Source organism: Corvus cornix, chromosome 8 (genome assembly GCF_000738735.6).
Source record: "Corvus cornix cornix isolate S_Up_H32 chromosome 8, ASM73873v5, whole genome shotgun sequence".
Taxonomy (NCBI): Eukaryota; Metazoa; Chordata; class Aves; order Passeriformes; family Corvidae; genus Corvus; species Corvus cornix.
This window is the reverse complement of record NC_046338.1, coordinates 10,226,196-10,247,299: the sequence shown is the minus strand read 5'-3', so window position 1 is coordinate 10,247,299 and position 21,104 is coordinate 10,226,196. Positions and strand designations below refer to the sequence as shown.

Below are 21,104 nucleotides of genomic sequence, written 5' to 3'. Positions count from 1 at the left end.
CTGCCGCAGCACCCTGGCTCCCTCATGGCACCCAGTGCCCCTGCCCAGCACCAGAGGTGTGACAGCACAGTGACACCGGTGAGGCAGCAGGGACACAGGGAGCCCTGGTGCAGGGGTGGCCAGGAAAATTACAGCCATGCTGTTACCAGCCCGAGAAGCGCTGCGAGGCCCTGCTGTGATGAATCCTCCCCTTCTCCTTGTTTACTCCAGTCTGCAACAAATGAGTCCCTGTCCATCCAGGGATAGCTCATCTGCAGGAATGCTCTTTCAGACCTCTCCCTCTAATCCCTATTAATTTAAATAATGCTTGCCCACTCTTCTCAAACTATTTATTATTTATCAGGTTTGTTTATTTGTAGCTAACAGGTAGCGCTCAGCATGCGTCCCCGGCACAGGGACAGGGGCCGTTCATCACACTGGCTCCCCCGCCATCCACCATCCGTCAATTACTCCTGCTTCCTTTAATTAGTAATGAGGACTAATATCTCTGCCTGGGATGGTGGCTGAAGCGGAACTTCCCTCCGGTGGCATCCGAGCAGCACAAGGGAGGGAATGAAAAATAAATAACTGCGCCAGGCTGTGGCTGCTGCTCCCAAATGAGTAGGGGTGCTTGCCAGACCCACACACCCCTTCCCAGGGAGGATCTGGTTCCCTGTACACCAGAGGCTCCTACCCAGCAGGGCAGGGGAGGTGATGCCTGCCAGGTGCCAATCCATGGGTGCCCTTTCCCACACAGCAGGGCCATCCCAAACCATGAGGGATCCCCTGCCAAGTCCCAGCTGTTGAACTCTGCAGGGGTATTGGCAAGGGGAAGCCTAAATTAAATGCCCATTAGAGCCTCTGGCCTCGTCTGGCAAGCCCGGGGAGCTCTGTATCAGAACATGCCATCCAGAGGCAGCCTAATAGCGAAGGCAGCACATGATATAAATGGAGCCCCTTTGATTTATTGACTGGGAGAAGTTTTTACACGATAGCCCATTAAGACGGACGGCTCTGTTTACAGCCAGGCCATCTAGCTATAGGGACCCTGCACTGGATGGTGTGTTTTGCTATTGCTCTTCAGGCAGACATCTCATTAAGGGGAACAGCATATGGAGCTCTTTGGATCTATACTTCACAAGTCCTGAGGGAGGCTTTTACCATTTTTAATAAGCGGGCAAGGTTAGCAAACCTGCAACGCAGTGACCTCCCCTCCCTGTGCGATGGATCTCCCTGAAACGCAGAGAGCCGGACTCACCGGGTGCATGCGGGACTCCATAAATCACCTCCCTGCTGCCGGCCAGGGAAGGGGGGATGGCAGTGGGGGTATGGAGAAGGCAACATCACACAACAACACAGTGGGGGCTGGCAGCTTGGTGGGCAGTGGTGTGGAGTGTGCCCCTGACCATCATGCTGGTCAGGTGATGGGCATCATGTTGGGTGACTCAGCTGGCAAAGGTGCTTTAAGGAGAGAGCGTTAACATGTTAGCCCACAGTGAAGGAAACAAAACCCCCAGCTGGATGTTGAGGGGGGATTATTCCATATTCAGTAACACGGCTGTTTAGGAGAACAAGTAATCTCTGACAAAGACCTCCGGCTCTTCTCCGATCTGATAAAGCCTTGCAGCCTACAGGCAAGCTGGCCCCTGCAGGGACTGCCATGGATGAATGCTGTGGGCTGGAGCTGCTAAGGCAGGAGGAGAATCAGGAAGGCAGGCACGTGGGGCGAGCCGCCATGGGATATGGTGGACATGCTGCAAACAGCTCACCCAGAACACTTTTCCAAAGCAGAAGGGCTTGTGCAAGGTTTGGGTGTTACTGGTCAGGCACCTCTTACACCTCCAGGGACAGCAGCACAGACACACGGCCTCGAGGCAGTGGTAACACAAGCTAATGGGCAGAGCTCCCACCATATCCTCCTGGCCTGGGTACACAGCTGTGTGCCCTCTCACTCCCCAACAACAGCTATCTGGCTCTTGCCCATCAAACCCGTTTTCCACTCTTGCAGTACCAGCTAAGCACTCTAATCATCACCAATCACACTGGCATTTAATTTAGACATCTAAAATTCACACCATGGAAAAACCATCAGAAAAGTAGGGAACTGAGAATGTGATTGTTCCCTTTTGAGAAGTCTGCTTAACTCTGTCTGGTAAAGAGGGAAGGCAAAGAAGGACAAACAGACAGACATGGTGGCATATTTGGGCTGCTTTCCAGCAATTCTCTCACAAACAGTCTGAGCATCTTTGAAATGAAATTTTGTAGGCGATTAGCTCACAATGTGAACTTAATTGCTTTTGGTATTTAAAAAAACCCATTAAATTAAATGGCCAAGATATTGAGGCTTAAGCAATGGCTGCTTCTAACGCACAGTAACTACCAGCCTCATTATGGGGATGCTGCCACATCCAGCAGCAGAATGCACAGACCCACGCGACATGACCGGCTCCAGATCGAACACTCCCTTCCTGCTCACACTCCGTGGGTGAGAGGATCTTCAACAGCAGTGAGAGGATGGCTCAGAGCAAGGCTGGCATGGAGCAGCAGTGTGCCAAGCTCCTGGTTCACCAAACCATCCTTGCTGGACAAGACAAGCTAGACCAGGGTGTCTGGAAGCCAAGGGAATATTGGGCTCCTTCAGCTTGACAAAAGGAGCAGCTGGAGTGGCACACTGCCACACTGAAGGACATCTGAGACCTGCTCTTCTAGGACATGAAAGTCATCTCCACCAATCTGCTTTGATTCCCATTCCTTGGGGATCCCACAGCCCTTGCCCCACTCACACTCGGAGTGTGGTGGGTGCACAGCTCCCATGGGTGACCATGAAGTGATGGGAGCTTGGTTGGTACCATTTATCCCGACAGACAGCCCCAAAGCTGGTACCTGGCACCTCTTTATGATAGCGGTGTGCAAAGAAACTCTCCTTCACCACAGGGCTGCCAGCACTGCTCTGCTTTGCATTTAGTGCCACAATACAGCAGTGCTTTCACCTTACTTTACTTGTTTGTTTAAATTATTTACACTCCTTAGATGCAAGATTGCTCTCCAAAAGGAGCATCCTTTTGGCTGCTGCAGCTTTAAAATGACTTGCATCCATCACTCAATCGCTTTCAGGTCAAACACACGCTCCCGACTTAATGACCACATTTCCGCAGCAACAAATCTGTCACCGCTGTTTGTTTAAAGCCAACAATCTGTAGGAGCACTGTGTGCAAGGATTGAATTAACTCAGCATCCGAATGACTGTGGTGCCAGATCATTCAAATTGCACCTTTCCTGAGATTTCCAGCAATGTTAATTAATGTTCCTTGGGTGATGTGCAACATGCTGCAGTGCACAGGGTTGTTGGAGAGAGCAAAGCCCAATCCCTGTAGGCCTAGAGACATGGGAGTTGTGTTCCTGGCTGCCCTGGCCCCAGGGGCACATGGGGGATGTGTGTTGGGAACAAGGAGGGGCTGGTGGCTTCCCCTTGCTCTGATGTGACCTACCCTGATTTTCCCCAAAGTTTAGTGATTCAGCTGAGACATTCCATGCTGGATGTTTGACTCACACTGAATTCTTTTCCCAGGAAATTCCAGCCCAAACCATTAATACATTGCCATCAACAAGAATGACAAGAATGTCACTATTTCCCTTAAATTCCAGTTACTTGCCAGTGCAAGGTTTTTTCGTAGGTGCCCAGATGTTTCGGAACAAAGCCTTGAAGTCTTGTTGGGAAGGTGATTTTGGGAATCCAGAATGTTTTGGATTTCCCATCAGAATCAAGCCAACTTCGGGCAAAGACAGCTGCGTGTGGCCCTGGGCAGCTGCACGTGCAGTGACACCCATCCCAGCGCACCCATCCGGCCCCCTGCTCCCAGCTGCTGCAACCCCCCTGGCACCCACTCTAGACACCTGTGTGGGAAGTGGGGACCCAGCTCTCCGGGTGCTCGACGACTTCCCCAGGAAGCGTGAGAGAGGAAACTGCTTCATTGAAACACTTGCACCGACAAGAGCTGAGTCAAGGGACAGACAAGCAGGAGGAAACAGTGACAGGGAGTTAGTGGGGCTGGTGGCAGGAGCAGCTGAGATGATACCAGGACATGGGGGAAGGGACTGGGACAAGGAAACAAGGACAAAGAGCTGGGACGTGGACGGAGAGGCAGACTGAGCTTGGCAAGATGCGCAGAGAAGGAAGGAGGGAGTGGGATTCAATCCAACACCGAACGACCTAGGTCTCCTCCTACCATCCACAGCCTCCAGCTACTCCAGCCCTTGCCTGCTAGCAAGTCCTTGGCACAAAATCCCCATCCCAAGTCCCTGGCCATGCTCCCTGCTTTGTCTGGGGCATTCACATCTCCATGGAGCAGAACTGGAGCCCAACTGGGGTCCTAACTTGGAGAGCAGGAGCCCTCCCCCAGCCTCCCCCCGGCTTGCTGCAGTTAATTGGGCCACTGCTCTAATCTCTACCTGCCATTGATTTAAATTCAGCTCCAATTTTCTTCTTTGACCATCTCTCCTCCAGACCCTGCTCACAAACAGAACACAAATCCTCAAACATTCTCTTCATTTTTCCCTGCAATATTTCAGCATGCCCCACAGTCCCAGGGTAGGGAAGGCGATGACTGGTGCCTGTTTGAGCCTAGATACTCATGCACAGGGACGGACACATAGCTGCCTGCAAAGACCTTCTCCAGGGCATGCTCACCCCAGCTCCAGGATGGAAATGGAAGTGGTGATGCTCTGATACCATCCAAATGGCAAAAGAAAAGCATGGTAAGAGGACTTCCACATGGTTTCCTCCAGGACAGATGCCTTTTTTCTTGGAGGCTGTGAATCCAAGGAGGGCTCCTGACTGTGCCCAGGTCTCAGCTGCTGGTTTTACATCCAGCACCCATTGCACTGGAGGGATCTTCTGCTCACCTGAAAACTGACGCCTCTGTGCTGAGCCCCAGCCTTCTGTGGGCTGGGATGCTCCAAAGGCAAGTATAAGGAGATGAGCCAGCCATCAGCTAGGAGAAGACCTCTCTTTTGCTGTGTCTCTGGGGCTATGGATCAGGCACAGAGACCAGGAGCACCTGCTCCCAGCTCCCTTATGCCCCTGGTACTCTGTGCCATGACCCGGAAGGGGAGCCAGCCACTCGGAAGCAGTTAAATCATATTACAGTGTGCTGGTGCAGACAAGAAGGGGAGGTGAGGGTCCAAGACAGTGCCTTGGCGATGTCCCTCACAGAGAGACACGGCCAGCACCATAAGGAATGGGGGAGGACCTGACAGGGGGGTTCAGGATGGGAAAAGCATCATCCCTTAATGCCCACACCTTCCTGGCCCCAAAGTGGGTGGAAAACCTCTGCCACAGCTCCTTTCTCAAGAAATCCTGCATGCCAAATTTCAGCCCTCCTGGGGTCCTTCTTTTCCTGGCAACAATTCACTATGTAAAGAGGCTGGATATTTATAATTATGCTCAAAGTGGCCACTTTGAAAATCTATATGTCTCTAGGCTCCCTGTACATCATAATGTCAAGTCTGTGAATGGAGGCATCCATCAGAGGCCTCACATCACAGACCTCGGAGCTGTGATAAACACTTGGGAAATGCTTGCTGAACCCCGTGTCCCACTGCTGCCTTCTGGGCAAGAGACCTGGTCTTTGGGGAGTGCCTCCATGGTGACTCCTTCCAGAGGGATGCCACCGGGTGTTCCTGAGTCACTGCTCCCAGATGGGGATGGGAGCAAGGTCTGAGTTCCTCTAACCCAAAGCCTTTCCTTCTGACCCTTGCTGTCCTCCAGGAAGGGGGCTTTCCTTCAGGTGGGACCATCCAAGCCTTCACCCCATTTCCACGCTGTGGGCACACTATCTGCCAAAAAGCAGCTTCCAACTCTCTGTATCTGGGAAAGCCTCAGTACTGGGAGGGTGGTGAGCTACAGGGATAAGATACACTCTTCAAATGCCAGCTCCACTCTTGGTCATCAGATCCCCACCCCTTGGCCCCATCAACCCCAGGATGTCCTGGGCCCGACTGAGAAAGACTAGGTCAGTGACAAAAGCAGGGCTCAGCCCCCATTCCCAGCAGGGAAAATGATACAGGGAGCTGAGCTCTCTTCTCCAGTACAGCAAGCATTAGAGTTGACCCTGATGTCACACTCCAGCCTGCTGCTCCACCATGCCTGCAGGTGGTGGCTCCACCATCCCCCAATGTGGGGACAAAGTCCCCTCTTTGAGCCACCTTCTTGAGAAGTGGGGCCGGTGCCCCGCCAGCGAGATGCCCGCTGGAGAACAGGAATGCCCCTCTCTGCTGACAGTGTGGCAAGAGGACGCACAGCCTTTGCTGACGCTTTGCCCAGGCTGTTCTTAAAAATTTATTACTCTGTTGCAACATGAAAAATAAGACAGAGAAGTAATCATTAGTATAACTATAACTCCCCGTGCAATAGTCCCACTTGTAAATTGAGATTTATGATTGCAGCTGCCGATATTTTAGAGGCCGGAGCAGGCAGCGGTGGCAGCACAGCCCAGCTACGCGCTGCCCCGCCGCAGTTACAGTTTATCACAATCTGCAGAGATTATTGCAATGAATAATACACAACAGGCTGGCAGTGAAGAACTATTCCCGATCAAATGCTTCTGTAAACAACTGAATAAATAATATTGCTCAGCCCCTCTTTAGAGCCCTCGGAGGCCCAGGGAAATCTCTCATTACTCAGCAAGAGAGGCAGCGGGGGGCTTGGAGATGCCGTGAGGAAGGGATGCAGTGACTCCGGGCAGGCACTGGACATCCCAGGTATGAGCACTTGTCAAGCAGACAAATCACCCTCTCATTTTCTGGCAGAAAAGGAGGCTGAGACACTGAAAAGACCTACTCATGGTTCCACGGTTCCACGTGCAGCCATAAGCAACTTGCTTGGACAGACAAATGTGCAAGCTCAGAGAGGTATTGCTGTCCTCTCTTCTGCTTTTGTTCACTTCTGATATTGAGTTGGCAGCAGGTAAAGAGCAGGTTGTGGGGCAGCCTGGCCCGCAGGCAGCCGAACCCTATCTACAGCAGGGATGGGACATTTGGGGCCGAGCCCAATGGCAGCGGGGCTCATGCGCTCCCTGAAATGTCACTAAGTAATGCAGTGTGATCAGGGTTGTGTGCCAACAGCTGCAGAAAGGGCATTTCTCACACAGCTTGAAAGGATAAAGTTCAGCTCCACGATGCCCCAGGTTCCTCCACTACAGCGAGCTCTGGCTCGGCTGCCACACTGTGCTGCCACTGGTATCAGGTCTGCAGAAACACTGACCCACAGGGGGAGCAGGGAGGACTCATCCCTTCCCTGGCAACCATCATGCAGGGGTGCTTTATTTACCCTCTGAATGTCTACACTCAAAATACAGTCAGCACAGGAGGAGCTAACGAAGAGCTGAAATCCTCCTTGTGCTATAAACCAGCCCTGCAGCAGCTCTCCAATGTTTCAGATCCTTCACACCATGCTTTCTGTGGGAAGGGCGCCCATGTGCCTCTGCCCAGACACCTGCAGACAGGGAACACCCTCTGCATCTGTGTCCTGCCTGCTCTAGGACCAGACTCTCACCTGTGTCCTCGCTACAGGTTCTACCCACAGCAGGGTCCCGGGGAAAGGCAAGAGAAGAAAAGCAGGAAAGTTTGCATCCCCGCATCCACTGCTCTACAGCGCCTGTATGTGCAGCAATCAGCTCCAATTAATCCCCCCTCAGCTTGGCCCGCCCGCTTCATTACCTCCCCTTGATGAGAACCATCAGTGGGGCCTGTAGGATTTTGCTAATTAGCCTCACTTCGTTTATCATTTCCATTTTCTCCCAGAGACGCTTGGCTTGCTGGGCGACAGCTTCATCTCCTGCTGAAACAATGCGGCCCCTTCTGTGCCTGTCTCACTTAGCGCTGTCACTGCAGCCATTATGAAATTGGGGTTTCATTTACACACTAATTAAACATTACAGCTTGTTCACAATTACAACATGGGGATGAGGAGGTAACTAATTACTTAAGAAATGAGCTAACATTTATCTCTGATTCTTCCCCCCCCCCCCCCCAGCCCACCGCCCTCCTCTCCAATCAAGATTAGAAATTGTTGTTGGATGGCAGCAGCCCAGCAGGCCCCTGCCCGCCTCCACGTGTGCCTCATCCCTGTTGGGGGGCTGTACTGAGACCCTGGCCTGGGGACAATCCATCAACCCCTAATTGCAGCCAGGATTATGGGGGACTGTGACAGTGGTGTGTGGCACTGTGCCAAATGGGCTGCACAGGGACAAACTGTGGCGCCAAGGATGCATCCATCCCACCTAGATCTGCCCAGCAATGAGGCACCCCTGGGACACCCCAGCCACAGTGGTGACAGCGACTGAGGTGTTCCTTGGGCATCACCTATCAGGCTCCTGCCCACTGGGTGAACGCCTGGCTCTGCACAGAGGCCGGGGATGCCAGCACACCCTCCATGTCTCTGCTGATGGGCAACTCATCCTGAAAAGACATTTTCTTCAGGGAGGAATTAACATTTAAAACTGAGAACCATTAGAGTAAATAAACCAGGCTGTCACTCAGATCAAAAGGCAACGCAAAGTGTGGGCTTGGGACAAAATGGGCCCTGGGGAGCAGGCAAGGAGAGAAAGGGTGGGGTGGATGACATGGGCAGGCCAGCACCTTGTGTACAGCCCAGCAGGGCTGGGTGCTGTCGCTGAGAGAGCAACAACCTCCTTCCATGGGCAGCATGGGGCTGCCATGTGCTGCTGTTGCAGACCAGCAGTCCCTTTGGTCCTCACCTCCCTGCAGTGCATGCAGGTGGCAAAGGCTGCGTGCAGTGGCCGGAGAGCTGCACATGAGTTAGAGGACAGTGGAGATGGGTGACAGTGACCAGGATCATCTTGAGATGGATGCATGACTGCCTGCAAGGCAGCTAGCCAGCTGATGGGAGACAGGCTGGAGAGGCCAAAGATGCTGCTGCAGCGCCTGGATATTGCTGCAGGCTCTGGGAAAAGGATCCACAGCTTTTGAAACACAAGAGGCTCCCCCCACAAACAGCCCTAAGCACTGGAAATGCTTTCAGAAAAAAACATTTAGTTCAGCACCAGACAATTAGGGTTCTTTTGCAACTCTTAACCCATGATTTTGAGACAAAGAATTTGGTGCTGGCATAATTTGAACTGCTAATTGCTTTCCTGATCTGTAGTCAGTGAACTGAGCAGAAGTGGACACAAAAAAATCACCTTCCCTGTCTGGGAAAAATTCAGAGCTGCTCTCCAGGGGGAAGGGGATTCGCTCTTCTTCCCTCTGAGCAGCTTAAAAAATAATGATCAGGAAACAGTTAAGCAAAAGGGGGGTGAAGTGGTGGTTTAAAAAAAAGAAAACTCACACCACTTTATAATAATAGAAACAACTCATTCCCATAGTTTTTATCCTTCCTGTCTTTAGCCCACAAAAAAAAAAAAAAAAAAAAAAAAGAAACCCTGAGCTAAACTACTGACACTGGCTGGGAGCTTAGAACTGCCGCATCAAACAGAGCCCTTGAATCTCCTGAACATAATTGTGCTGCCCTCTAACCTCAACCTTCAATCAGTGCAGTGTAACTATCTCATTTTAGCCTACAGGACACACCCCTCTGCTAACTAGCAGCCATATTCTTCTCATTAGGAGACTGCTCTGGATGGGAGCGCGGAGGCAAAGCTGGCATCTCTCCTTTTCTCTCCCTCTCTGCCTCTCTCAGCTGTTATGTATGTACTTTTGGAGGGAGAGAGCATGAGCAGGGGGCTTTGTAGATGCTGGAGATGACCCAGCTGCCAAGCCCTAAGACTCCTGGGCATGCAGATAGAGCCAAATCAGTGGTTCTTGGCTAAAAGCACACAGCACGGGAGAGGGGATCTGGCCACGACACCCCCAGCCCCAGGCAGTTGGCAGTGAAGGGCTGGAGTGGGCTTCCTGGCAAGGTGGTGCTGCTGCTCTGCCCTCCTTAGGGCAAAGGGCTGGGGGTTCTGCTGTCTGCAGGTTCACCCCATCCACAGAGCCCCCGGGGAAAGGCTCCTGAGGTGGCAGTGCCAGGGCACAGGACCCCTTCCCTCTGGGGCTTGGCTGAGAGGTGGCAGCAGGCAGGGAGATGCATGCCTTGGGAAGCTAAGGCAACCAGCAGCACCAGTGCCATGCCTGCTGCTGAGGTGGACAGGAGACAAGGGGCAATGCAGGGCTGGTGCGCTGCAGGAGGGTCAGTGCAGAGGCAGCCCCTCCAGCTGGATGGTTGCTACCCCTGCACATCACAGACCTGCAAGTAATCAACAGTGAGGCTAATTACAGTGGGAAAGGTGACCCAGGGCTTACGGACACTCTCCATCACTGGGGGGTTTGGATCGCATCTCGGGGTAGGGGTATTCCATGGTTACAAATCAGCTCTGTGCCATGGGGGGATGAGGAAGGACAGCTCTACAACCCACCCATCATGACAGACCAGCCAGCTGATCCTGCTGCATCCCTGGGCCACCAACTGGCCAAAACCTGTAGGAGTTCTTGAGCCCCTCCTTCATGCCATCTCTTCAGAGACCTCCAAGCACACAGGGCAGACGTCAGACTACAGTACTGGACATGGAATCTTGGTCCCAGCAGCATGGACTAGTACACCCACCCTTAGCAGTGAGCATGACCCTCCCCTCCTGCTTCTCCTCCACGTCCTGTACACTGGCAGTCCAGTTCGGGGCCCAGTCTGAGAGAAGCTGCTTGGGCTCTCCTGCTTTAGAAGAATGCAGCTTCCAAGCTGGAGCAGGATTGCTCAGGACTCTCGAGAACAGATGGAAACACTGTCATCCCAGTGCAGCCCACTGCAGGTCTCTCCTGCAGAACAAGCCAGAACTTGGGTGATTAATGGCACAGCTGGGATCAGCTTGTGCAGTGGCAGCTGCACCTTTGGGAAGAGCCTCATGCTATGGCAGATACGAGCAGATCCCCTCTGATCCCACTGCAGACCCATGAAAAGAGCAAGGCCATGCTGGGAAAGGGCAACAGTTTGGCTGGTGCAGCTCTCCCCTCTGGCCAGTGTCCTTTGCCCTGGGATTTCAAAATGTTAGCAACTTGGAAGTGAGGGAATTACACTGATTTGTGTAAGGACAGGGAAAAACACAGCACTGGACAGACTTTTGATGCTTCAATGGCCATCTTCCCCATCCAGGCCTTGTCCCTAGATCCTCTGCTGAGCTATACCAGCTATTAACACACTCTGTGTTCGTTATCTTAAATAGGCCACTCAGGACGTGGGGCCACGATCCTGAAACCAATTAATGTGATCCTTTGATTTCAGGGGAGAATGAAGAGGGGACTGTCAGCACCACAGGGAGGCACGAGTTACGGGTCAGAGCCTAACAGAACAGAGGTGCCCCTTAGTTCTTCACAAGAGGCGGGGGTGGCGGGCAGCTGCCAGACCTGGCTTCTGTCAGGGTCCTTCTCTGCATCCTGGTGCTGCTTCCCAGGCTGAGGGGAGAGCAAAGGAAAGCAGCATCATGGCACTAAATGGGGGTCCAGATGCCAAAAAAGCCACTGCTGCCCTGCGCCTGGGTCAGGGCTGCCAAGAGGAAAGCAGTGGTGTTACCACATCTCAGTGCTCATCCCGGCACAGCAGCACGTGGCACAGAAGGGGCTCCCCTCTGCCATGGTGCTGGCAGTGCTCAGGCTTAAGGCTCTGGGCACCCTGGAGTGCCAGGGGCAGTATCATTCTGCAGCCCCCAAAACTTTTGTCTTTCTTTCTTTCTTTCCTTGCTTAGCTGTTTTTTAAAGCAGAAGTTATCTTAGTGAAGTCTTTTGGGGGAGGTGGAAAAAGAGTAGGAAGTCAAAGAGAATCGTCTTGCTAGTCAAAGCCTTTAACAACTATTTTTAATATCAGGCAGAGGAGCAGGATTTTGAAATGAAACAGACAGTGCCTCTTTGATGGGCAAGCTACAGATCTTGAAACAAGGTCCATTCCCTCCTCCTTCACTAACTAACAGCCATATTTCTCTCATTAAAGACAATCTGGCCGTATTTTCAAACTTCTTAACAAGGCGATCACCGTAATTTGAGATTTCTATTATCCATGCTCCTATTACAACAGTCTTTTAAGCAGCTAGCTCTTTTTTTTGCTTTCTTTCCCTGACTTTGTCTCTCCCCTCAAACTGCCATTAGTGGTAATGACGTGCAGGAAACGAGCGCCAAGAACCACCTTTTTTTTCCCCCTTCTTTTTGGTACTAGGTTGCGTGGGGGGAGCAATAAGGAATAAAATAAAAAGCAAAATGAAGTTTGGTTATCTCTTATCTAGAGTTTGGCTTTTAATCCACCCAGGAGTGCAAAGGAAGCCAATGCAGTACTTTATCTCCCCCGTTGATCATGGAACCCCCTCCCCAAAGACCCCCATCTCTCTCCCCTTCCCAAAGGCGCCTGGTCCTGGCCCCCTCCCTGCCCCATTAGTCCTTTACTGGGCTCTGCCAGATGGATGCAATTTGCATAATATCACCAGTGGAGGCTGGCAGATCAACTGGGGTCAGGCTCTGACATCTCCAGCACAGTCTATCTCCAAGTGCTAATTTGGACTGCATTGATCTCTCTTTCTGATTTCTTTGTCATTTACGTCTGCCACAGTTTGACAGGAGATACAGAGACAGACAAGGGGGGAAAAGAAGGAGGGGGGGAAGAAGAGGAGAGAAACAAAGATTGTAGTTACAGATGTCTTTAAGGGAAAAAACAGATTAATCCAAGGACTCCTCTGAGGGTCGCAGCTTTGAAACATCCTAATTATCCTATTCTTATGAATTCCTGTACAGACTTCGAGGGGGGTCTTATCAGGGAACTCAGGGGAATGAAAACTTGTTAAATTGCAGTGAAGTCTCTCTGGCTGACTGCTACCCCCTGCCCTCCTGCACCCTGCAATCGGTTCTCATTAGGTGAAGCGGGGCAGCTCTAAACCTGGCGTCCCTTGCTGACACAACCTTCCCTCTGCCATCACTCTCCTTAAAGGCAGATCCTCAGTAAAACTTGGGCAGGAGTCTCTCCTCCTCACAAAGGGGGACCACAGTGCTCACCAGCCCTGTGCATTCTAGGGAGGACAGAGAGAGGACAACATAGATGCCCAAACTCTGGAGACAAGGGCTAACCTGAGAGGGACAACAGCATCCCTGTGATCCCCCTGGATGCAGGCATGTAAAGGCAGATTTGGGGACACACTGCTGTTGCAGGACAGCAGGATGGTAAAAGACACCTTCCACCAGAGTCCAGTGCCGAGCAGGGCAGACAATCTGTGCCCTTCACTGAGATGTTTATGTTCTTTAACAGGAAACTCTTCCCCTCCTCACAGGTAAGGGAAGATGCACCACCATTTAGCCTTGTCTGGGACATATTGCAGAGACACCAAGGCACCAAAAGAATCTACAGGAAATCAAAATGTCACTTGGTGTTTTACGTTACTACTTTCTACAGAAAAAGCTCTGTAGAAAGTTAATGATCTTCCAAGGCTTCTCACCCAACACATCTCACTCTGTCAGAGGGTGCATCACGGTGCTTGGGAAGTGCTGTCTGTTACAGGGTAAGGAGAACAAGTGCTAGCAAAGATGTTCTACCTGCCCAGCCCAACGCTGGACAGGGCTCAGGCAGTGCAAGGGTGGTTCCAGTAGTGTGTGAGGGGGATATTTTGCAAGGCTCAGCCACAGGCAAATAAAAAGACTGGACAAATAGCCAAGAGTGCAATGGGTCCAAGGCAGTGCACAGATCAGTTCAGGTCTGTGCACTCCTGGGACTTGCTGATCGCTAAAACGGAGCAAACATAATACAAATGTAATACAAACCATCAGCCTCTCCCTGTGCTCCCACTACAACAGTTTAGAGTGATATGTAAAATATATTTAAAAGGTTTCTCATCTGTCATTGGGGACAGAAATTGGGCCAGGTGTTGGGCTGAGGATCACAGCTGGCGTGGGCAGAAGGAAGGGAGGGAAGGACAGCAAATCTTCTTGCCAAGGGAGACAGTCCCCACTGCCAGTCGTAAAACCAGAAGCCAGAGGAAGAGGGTAGAGCCGCCGCTGTGCCAAAGGGCAGCTCCAAGACGATGGCAATGCTGTCCTGCTGGGGATCAGCCAGATCTGAAGCTTGAGACAGACTTGCTCCAGTCTGCAGCTGGGCCTCCCAGGCACTGCAGCACAGCAAACAATCCAGAATTCCCTCCTAAATCTTCAGTCTAACAGTGGGGCTGCAAACAACTGCTTCCAGCCAGAAGAGAGGGACTCGAGCCTACCTTCCCACACATCTCCAGGGAGCAGGCACTGCCACTGCCTGCCTGGGGGTTGGGAGAAGCACATGGAAGCACCCTGACTTTTCTCAGGCAACTGAAGTCCCTGCAGCTGTCACGCTCCCTCCAAAGGCTGCTCTCCAGGAACCTCGAGCCCTCAGCCAAGGGCAAGGTGTGACAAACCCATCACACCCCTGTCAGGCAGTGGGGTTGGATGGGCTCGAGACCAACTTTTGGCAGGGTAGGACAGAGGGGTGAGTGCAGTCAACACAAACACTCAATCATCCTTCCTTTCTTTCTTCTGTGCCTCCTTTGTTAACTGCAGGAAACAGCTGAAAGACCTTGAGTTTCCCATTGTAGCGTGTATGGGAACAGAGCTGCAGTGATCAGAACATACCCCCTGCTGCTCCAGGGGAAAAAGGGAGAGCAGAATCCTTTCTAAAAAGGGTTTACGATTAGAAGAGTGTTCTGTCACTCTGGCGCGCAGTAATCCACTGCGCCACCAAGTCCCTTCAGAGAGATGTCGAAAACTTAAATGACTGAAAGCAAAAGAGCCCCGGCTCAGGTTCCCAGGCAGCCAGACATCCTAATTATCTTTAGATCCACTCCCACATGGAGGGGAGAGAGCACACAAGAGTAAAAAAAATAAAAAAAAAAAAAAGGGAAAGAAAGAAAAAGAAAGAGGAAAAAAAAAAGACTGTCACATTGCTTTTTTCTTTTTTTAAAAGCTTGTCTCTGCTCACTGCTTTTCCAGCTGTGACACCTCTCACGGTAGTTAATTAGAATCATGTCACCGCGTTAATGTGCTCTGACTGGACTCTGACAGTTGCTCGTCCTCTAACCGGCTGCCCCGGCTGGCCCTCCCTCCCTGCCGCTCCTCAGGGATTTGGGGCTCACAGCAGGACCCCTCACCACCCGCCAGCCACTCTGTCCCTGTGCCCACGGCCCAACGGGTGCCCCGGAGTGGCTGTGCTGGTCCCTGCACCCTGCCTGGGTACCGGGACATGCCGCCTGGCCGCGACACCCGGCACGCAGCCACTCCACCTGTTCTGGATCCGCCTGACCTTTATGAGTGCTAATTCAAAATGACACTGCTCATTTGGTGACATTTCTGTTGATTTTTACTTAAGTCTCTTTTAATTATTTAATTCAGAGTCCTTCCCCTTCTGCCTTGAGCTGGGGCAGTGCCCCAAAGCAGTCCCACGGCCCATTCTGCAGGAGTGAGCCCCGTTCTCAGCTCTCCCTCTCAGGATCACTCAGCAGAAGGACGGTGCCGTGCAAGTGCCACCTCCGCTGAGAAACGCAGAACTGAAAAAGAACGGCGTATGCCTGCTCTGGGGGAGCACAGGGTTCTCTGGGGCTTCTCCCACACCCTGGGAGGGACAGGGAGAGTGGGACTGGCTCTGCCACATGGGGTGGCATGAAAAGTGGTCAAAAACACGAAGGGGAGTTTCGCAAAATGCTGTCCACCTCCTTGTTCCCCCTGCCCTGATGCAGAGGAGGCAAGTGGGCACCAAGGATGACCGAGGATCCCACAGATGCTGGGAGACGCAGGAAAGACAGGGAAGGAAAGCAAGGAAGAGTGAGAGGAGGCTGAAATAAGGCCAGCAAGCTGCTAGGACCACACACCTCCAGCACCTTGCAGGGTGAGGCACAGCCTCATCAGCCCCCGCCGAGCTCCAGCGGGGAGAGCTGGGGCTGACAGCCCAAGGTCCCCATTAGGGCGGGTGGCCCGTCACCTGCCACCGCACTCAGCGAGCGCGGCCCGGCCCGCCCTCTCCTTCAATGTCAGCGCGGGGAGCAGCCCAGCACCACCGGGGCCGAGCGGGCGGAGCGGCGGAGAGAAGGATGGCTCCGCCGGGCAGGAGGCACCCTGGCAGGCGCTGCCCCGGCTCCCCGCGGCGGTGGCAGCTCGAGGTAGTTAATTAGAATCGTGTCACTAAGTAAATGCGCTCTGACTGGACTCTGACAGACGCTCACCTATGACACTGGGGGCCAGGAGACAATCCACATCAAACTACTGCAGTGTGACCCTTTTAACACAAAGAGTAAACTCACTGCACATCGAGTTGAAGCTCATTAAAACTGTCTACTCTGCGAGCATCCCATTAACCTCACTGTTAAAAACACGCAATTCCTCTTCTTCTTTCCGAGGCCTAATTAATGCTCTGGATCAGGAACAATATCACACTCTAACCTTCTGAGATTTCCAATCGGTAAAGGAAAAGAGAGAGATGCAGCCAGGAAAGCACAGTGGCTTGCTGGGTCACTCACCGCATGGGCTGCTGACCTGCCCAGGCAGGTGGGGCTTTTCTGTTTGGCATGGGCAGAGATCCCCACGGAGGGAGCATGGCACTGCCCCAGCCAGGGGAACTGCGGGAACAGGGAAGATGGTGAAGCCATTTGCACAGAGGCTCGGAGCTCACCAGATTATGTCAGCTGGTGTAAAACAGCCCAGTGAGGGCACCATGTCAAGACAGGTGCTGCTATGGGACCAGATCTCCTGGTCACCTGGGATGGGTACTGAGGGTTCACTAGCAAGAGACACAGCAGCCTGGTTACCCTCTTTCCCCTTAAAAGAAAAAAACCCAAACCCCAAACCAGACATTTATGACTAAATCTAAAATCACAATAATGTGTGTGCTAAAACCTAAACTTTAAAGTTTCAATTACATTCAATTAGATTCAAAAAAGATCAGGAGTAATGTCATGTTTTAAAGACAGTCAATGCACTGGAGATGGAAGCAGAGCTGACAAATGAGAAAAAAAACTTTCCCAGCAGGAGCTGCTACTCGTGCAGTTTTGGAAACTTTTTGCTGGTTTTGGTGTATTTTCAGTTCAAGAACTGGCTTGTTCAGAGCTGAGAAACAACAAAGGACTGAAAATAAAAAAGAAGGTTTGTCTTTTATCTTTCCATAATCAGTGAAAACAAACCAACCAACCAACTAAGGTGAGAGAGGATGAGATGTACTCATTCTAATATCTTGAAAGGCTGTTTTCCAGAAACACTCCTTCAGCTCACTGATCACTTCTTGTTTTGGTTTCACATACCAGGTGTTTTTACCTAGAAAGTATTCTGAAATTTACTTTTCTTTCCGCAGTGAATATTTGCAAAGGAAAGAGGATTTTCCTAATAAAATCAATTCAAACTACCACTGGGGTACTTTAGCATGGCATTACAGTTTTCATCCAAAAGAGCAATCATGAGTAATTAATTTAATCACCAACTCTTCAAGAACAAATAGCAATTCACCATTTTTCTAATGTAAAAAATATTTAAAAACTAAGACTAAAGGCATATCATGTTACATAATCGATCAAAATAAATGTAGCAAAAATAGAGTATTTGATGAGTAAAAGAATAACCAGATTTAACAATTGGGCAGTGGTAAGGAAAGCTGCACTTGGTTTGATAGGTGCTGTTCAGTAAAATTTGACCTTTTTTCAGGGAAACAGGTTAAAAAAAGGGCAAAATCAGAAGAAAATCAATTTCTGAATGCAGGTGATCTGCCGTGTGATTGAAATCACAACTAAAACCTGGGATTTTAATCCTTCTGATTTGTGTGAGTCTCTGACTCTCAGCAGAGAGACCCCAACACAGGTGCCCAGCTCCACTGGTGTGGAGCCTGTGAATGCTGGTCTTTGCATGCGAGTGCCAAGATTCCCATTAAAAGCTGCAGCTTGCTTTTGGCAAGCACCGCCTCAAACACATGTGTCAAGAATGGCAATGTCCCCATATATGTAAGACTGAGTCACTTCTTGGCAAGACTCAACTTCATTTTGCTGAGGGCCAAGAAAACAGCAGACAAAGAAAAGTTCCTCAGCCCAGGATTCTACAGCCCACACTGGAGCTGACACATATCTAACCTGTGTTAGAGAAGAGATGGAAGGTGCATAAAAATGTCTTCTCCAGTCAGGGCCACATTCAGCCCAGAAGGAATCCTTAGAGCTGAAATATCAACCTAAGAAAGGGCATGAAAGAATAGGCTTCACACCCCTTTTGCTCCTTTCTGATCTCCCAAGGAATTCCTGCCTCTTCACTCTGTAGAGCAGAACTTTTCCATCTCCTTATCCTGAAATATTTACATTTTCCCCCTTTCTTTACCTTTTCCCTGCAAGAACACAATGACACCAGACCTGCACCCATCCCACCCCAAGGCAGCTGTATTTGCAGTGTATGCAGATACATTTTGGTGTATTTGGGGACACAAATCACTCTTCTAGCCCCTTGATAAGCTTTGCAGCTCACTTGCCCATGAATAGAAACCAGACAAAAACTAGAACATGAGCTCTGTGCAGCAACTTGCTGTACGTGCAGCTGTGTGTCCCAGGGCATGTGGGGAGACTCCACTGTGCTGTGGCACGAGCCCATCCTGCCTGTGTGCACTAAGGTGGTTCCCATCCAGAATCCAGCCTTGGTCCTGCAGGTGTTGAGCACCCTGAACTCTGCAGATTTTGAACATGGTGAAGGAAAGAAGATGAAGCACAGAACAGGACTGGTCCCAGAGCATGTCAAGTGCAGGGATTTGGAACAGATACCTGCTGAGACAGTGAAACAGAAAGTGATTTGAAAACAAAGCAATACAGAATCCATCAGGCAAGATGGCAAAATTCTTTGCAAATTGTTTGCAAAAACAAGTGGCCATCCACTGCAATTTTTCTGTCAGATTTGAAGGGAAATATCCGTGTTGTGCATTCCTGCATAAGCAAGCTGAGGCTTCACAGGAATGTTTGCATCTCCCTGGATCGCTCCCCAGACTGCCAGGAAAGGAGCTACACAGACACTTACACAGCACAGTATCTGTGAAACTGGTGAGACTGGCTAACAAATCTCCTTGCTGCTCCCTTCTCAGCCCTCTTTGGTTTGCAGATTTTTGGCCATCAGTGACCCACGAGGGCCATGAAAATCAGAGGCTGACCCCACCTTGGATGCCCCAGAAAGCCTCCTCTCAGCTCCCTAACATTCCCTCAACACTGCTGCACTCCAGGGCTGAGCACAGAGAAGGGAAGCTCTAGATGGCATGTGACCAACCTCAGATCCACAGCCAGCTCCTGTCTCACTGTGGACAGCAAGAGGCTGGCAGGCTTCACTGTTCTCCACTTCCTTCTGCAGCAGTCCTTGATTAGGGGTCATTTGTTCAGCTGAGAAGTTGGGCTGTGTTGGGAGCAAGGCTCCTTACAGTCAGAGAGGGAAGGGAAGGGCAGCCCTGGGCAGGGAAAGGGATGGATCACTCCTCCCAACACTGAAGCATGGGCAGTTGAAAGCATGAAAAAGAGATAGGTAAGGACTGTTCAGGCCACAGGGTGACCATCAGCAATTGGGATGACTGTGCCCAGTCCCAGTGGCCAGTATAGAAGGACTTGGCTGTGGATGACTGATGCCAGCTCCAGGATGAGGCAGCAAGGCTGGACCCAAGGAAGATGAGCTGCCTCTGCAGTGAGCAGTCCCTCCTCAGCCCTTGGCTTGGGGAACCTCCTGGGCTGTCACTAGAACCAACACCTGAGTCATGCCAAGGCCAGGCTGGGAAATGAAGTGGCCAGAAAGCCAGGAAGCTGGTTCTTTGAAAACAATGCCAGGCAAGGCATGTCTCTGGACACCAGCATTGCCCCAAGCCTTCTCCCAGAGGGACACTGGGCTACCAAGCCACGAAGTCAGCACCCCTGACAGCAGCTGTGCCTGGTGGTCCCAAGCTGGCTGGGAGGAGGAGTTCTTCTCCCCAACTCCAGCTCACTCTGGGGGACTCAGCCTGCAGTAAAGCCACCAGGTACACGGTGCCAGTGGCTACCACCTCTGCAGGCAGAGGATTGCAGACATCCAGGACAGATCTGCTCTGGAGCCAGCCCAAATGGAGCAGCCAGCAGGCTGTAACACACAGGGCACATGTGCACCACTGGCAGTACCAAGGAGATGGAGACCGTCACACTGCTGGCCTGGCATCCTTCACAGCACCCATGTAAACCCCTTCCAAGCAGTGTGGGAAAGGCAGGTTTGCCACTGGGATGGAGAGCTGCAAGAAGGGAGCTTGGCTGCTGGGCCTCGCTTTCCACGGGCAATTAGCCCATGGCTTACCCTGTACTGGGGAGAGTTGGGAAAGCTCCTCCACAGAGGGAGTTTCGCAAAACCCTCCTAAAGGACTGGAATGGGGAGGACGTGAACAGCAAATCCCTGAACTCCGACAGGCAGAGGAGTCACAACTGTGCAAGACAACAGCACTGAGATAAAGGGGCAGAAACCAACAGCAGACAGATGATACTCCAGAGATGGGGCACTTTGTTGGAGTAAGGGATGACAGCAACAAGAGAGCTCATCACATAAATAAAATGAGGAATGATGAGGCAGAAACCAACTCTGCGTCTACCAGGAAACCCCATAAAAAGCTCAAGTCCTCAGAGCAGGACATGCACACACAACTCCTGCAGTTCCTGCTCCCTGCCCATGATCCCCCCCAACATGGAACACAATCCAGGCAAATCTGCTCCCAGGCAGGGAAGCAAATTTTAATGCTACCTCTGTCAATAATGCAACCAGATCCATAGTTCAAAAGGAGCTTGCTAATTAAAAGCTGGTGAGCTTTAAATAATTCATCTCCTTAACTTGGATTGATTGGAGAGTTTAATGGTTAGAGTCTTGAAACAATATTAAACAGCCTCTTCAAGGCCCAGGTAGCCAGTGACTTTTCCAAGTAAATCATACCTCCTTGCAAACTTTAATGCTCAAAAGTCATTGTGGATGAAAGGCTGGGAGGCCGAGAGAATACCTGACCAAGAGGTCTCCAAGAGGCAGTCTACTGCTCTGCAGAGAAACAGGACAGACAAGAGTGATGCAGCCCTGAGTCACAGTCCTGTCTCCAGCCCAGTAAATCTGAGCTCCTGCCCGTATCACAGCCTGCTGCTGTACCAGCT

General features: G+C 51.3%; 1 protein-coding gene across 3 annotated transcripts in view; it reads right to left on the bottom strand.

Annotated features, from left to right (window-relative positions):
• Positions 1-21,104, bottom strand: part of ERI3 (ERI1 exoribonuclease family member 3) — a 130,454-nt gene that overhangs the window by 15,298 nt on the left and 94,052 nt on the right. The window lies entirely within an intron of this gene.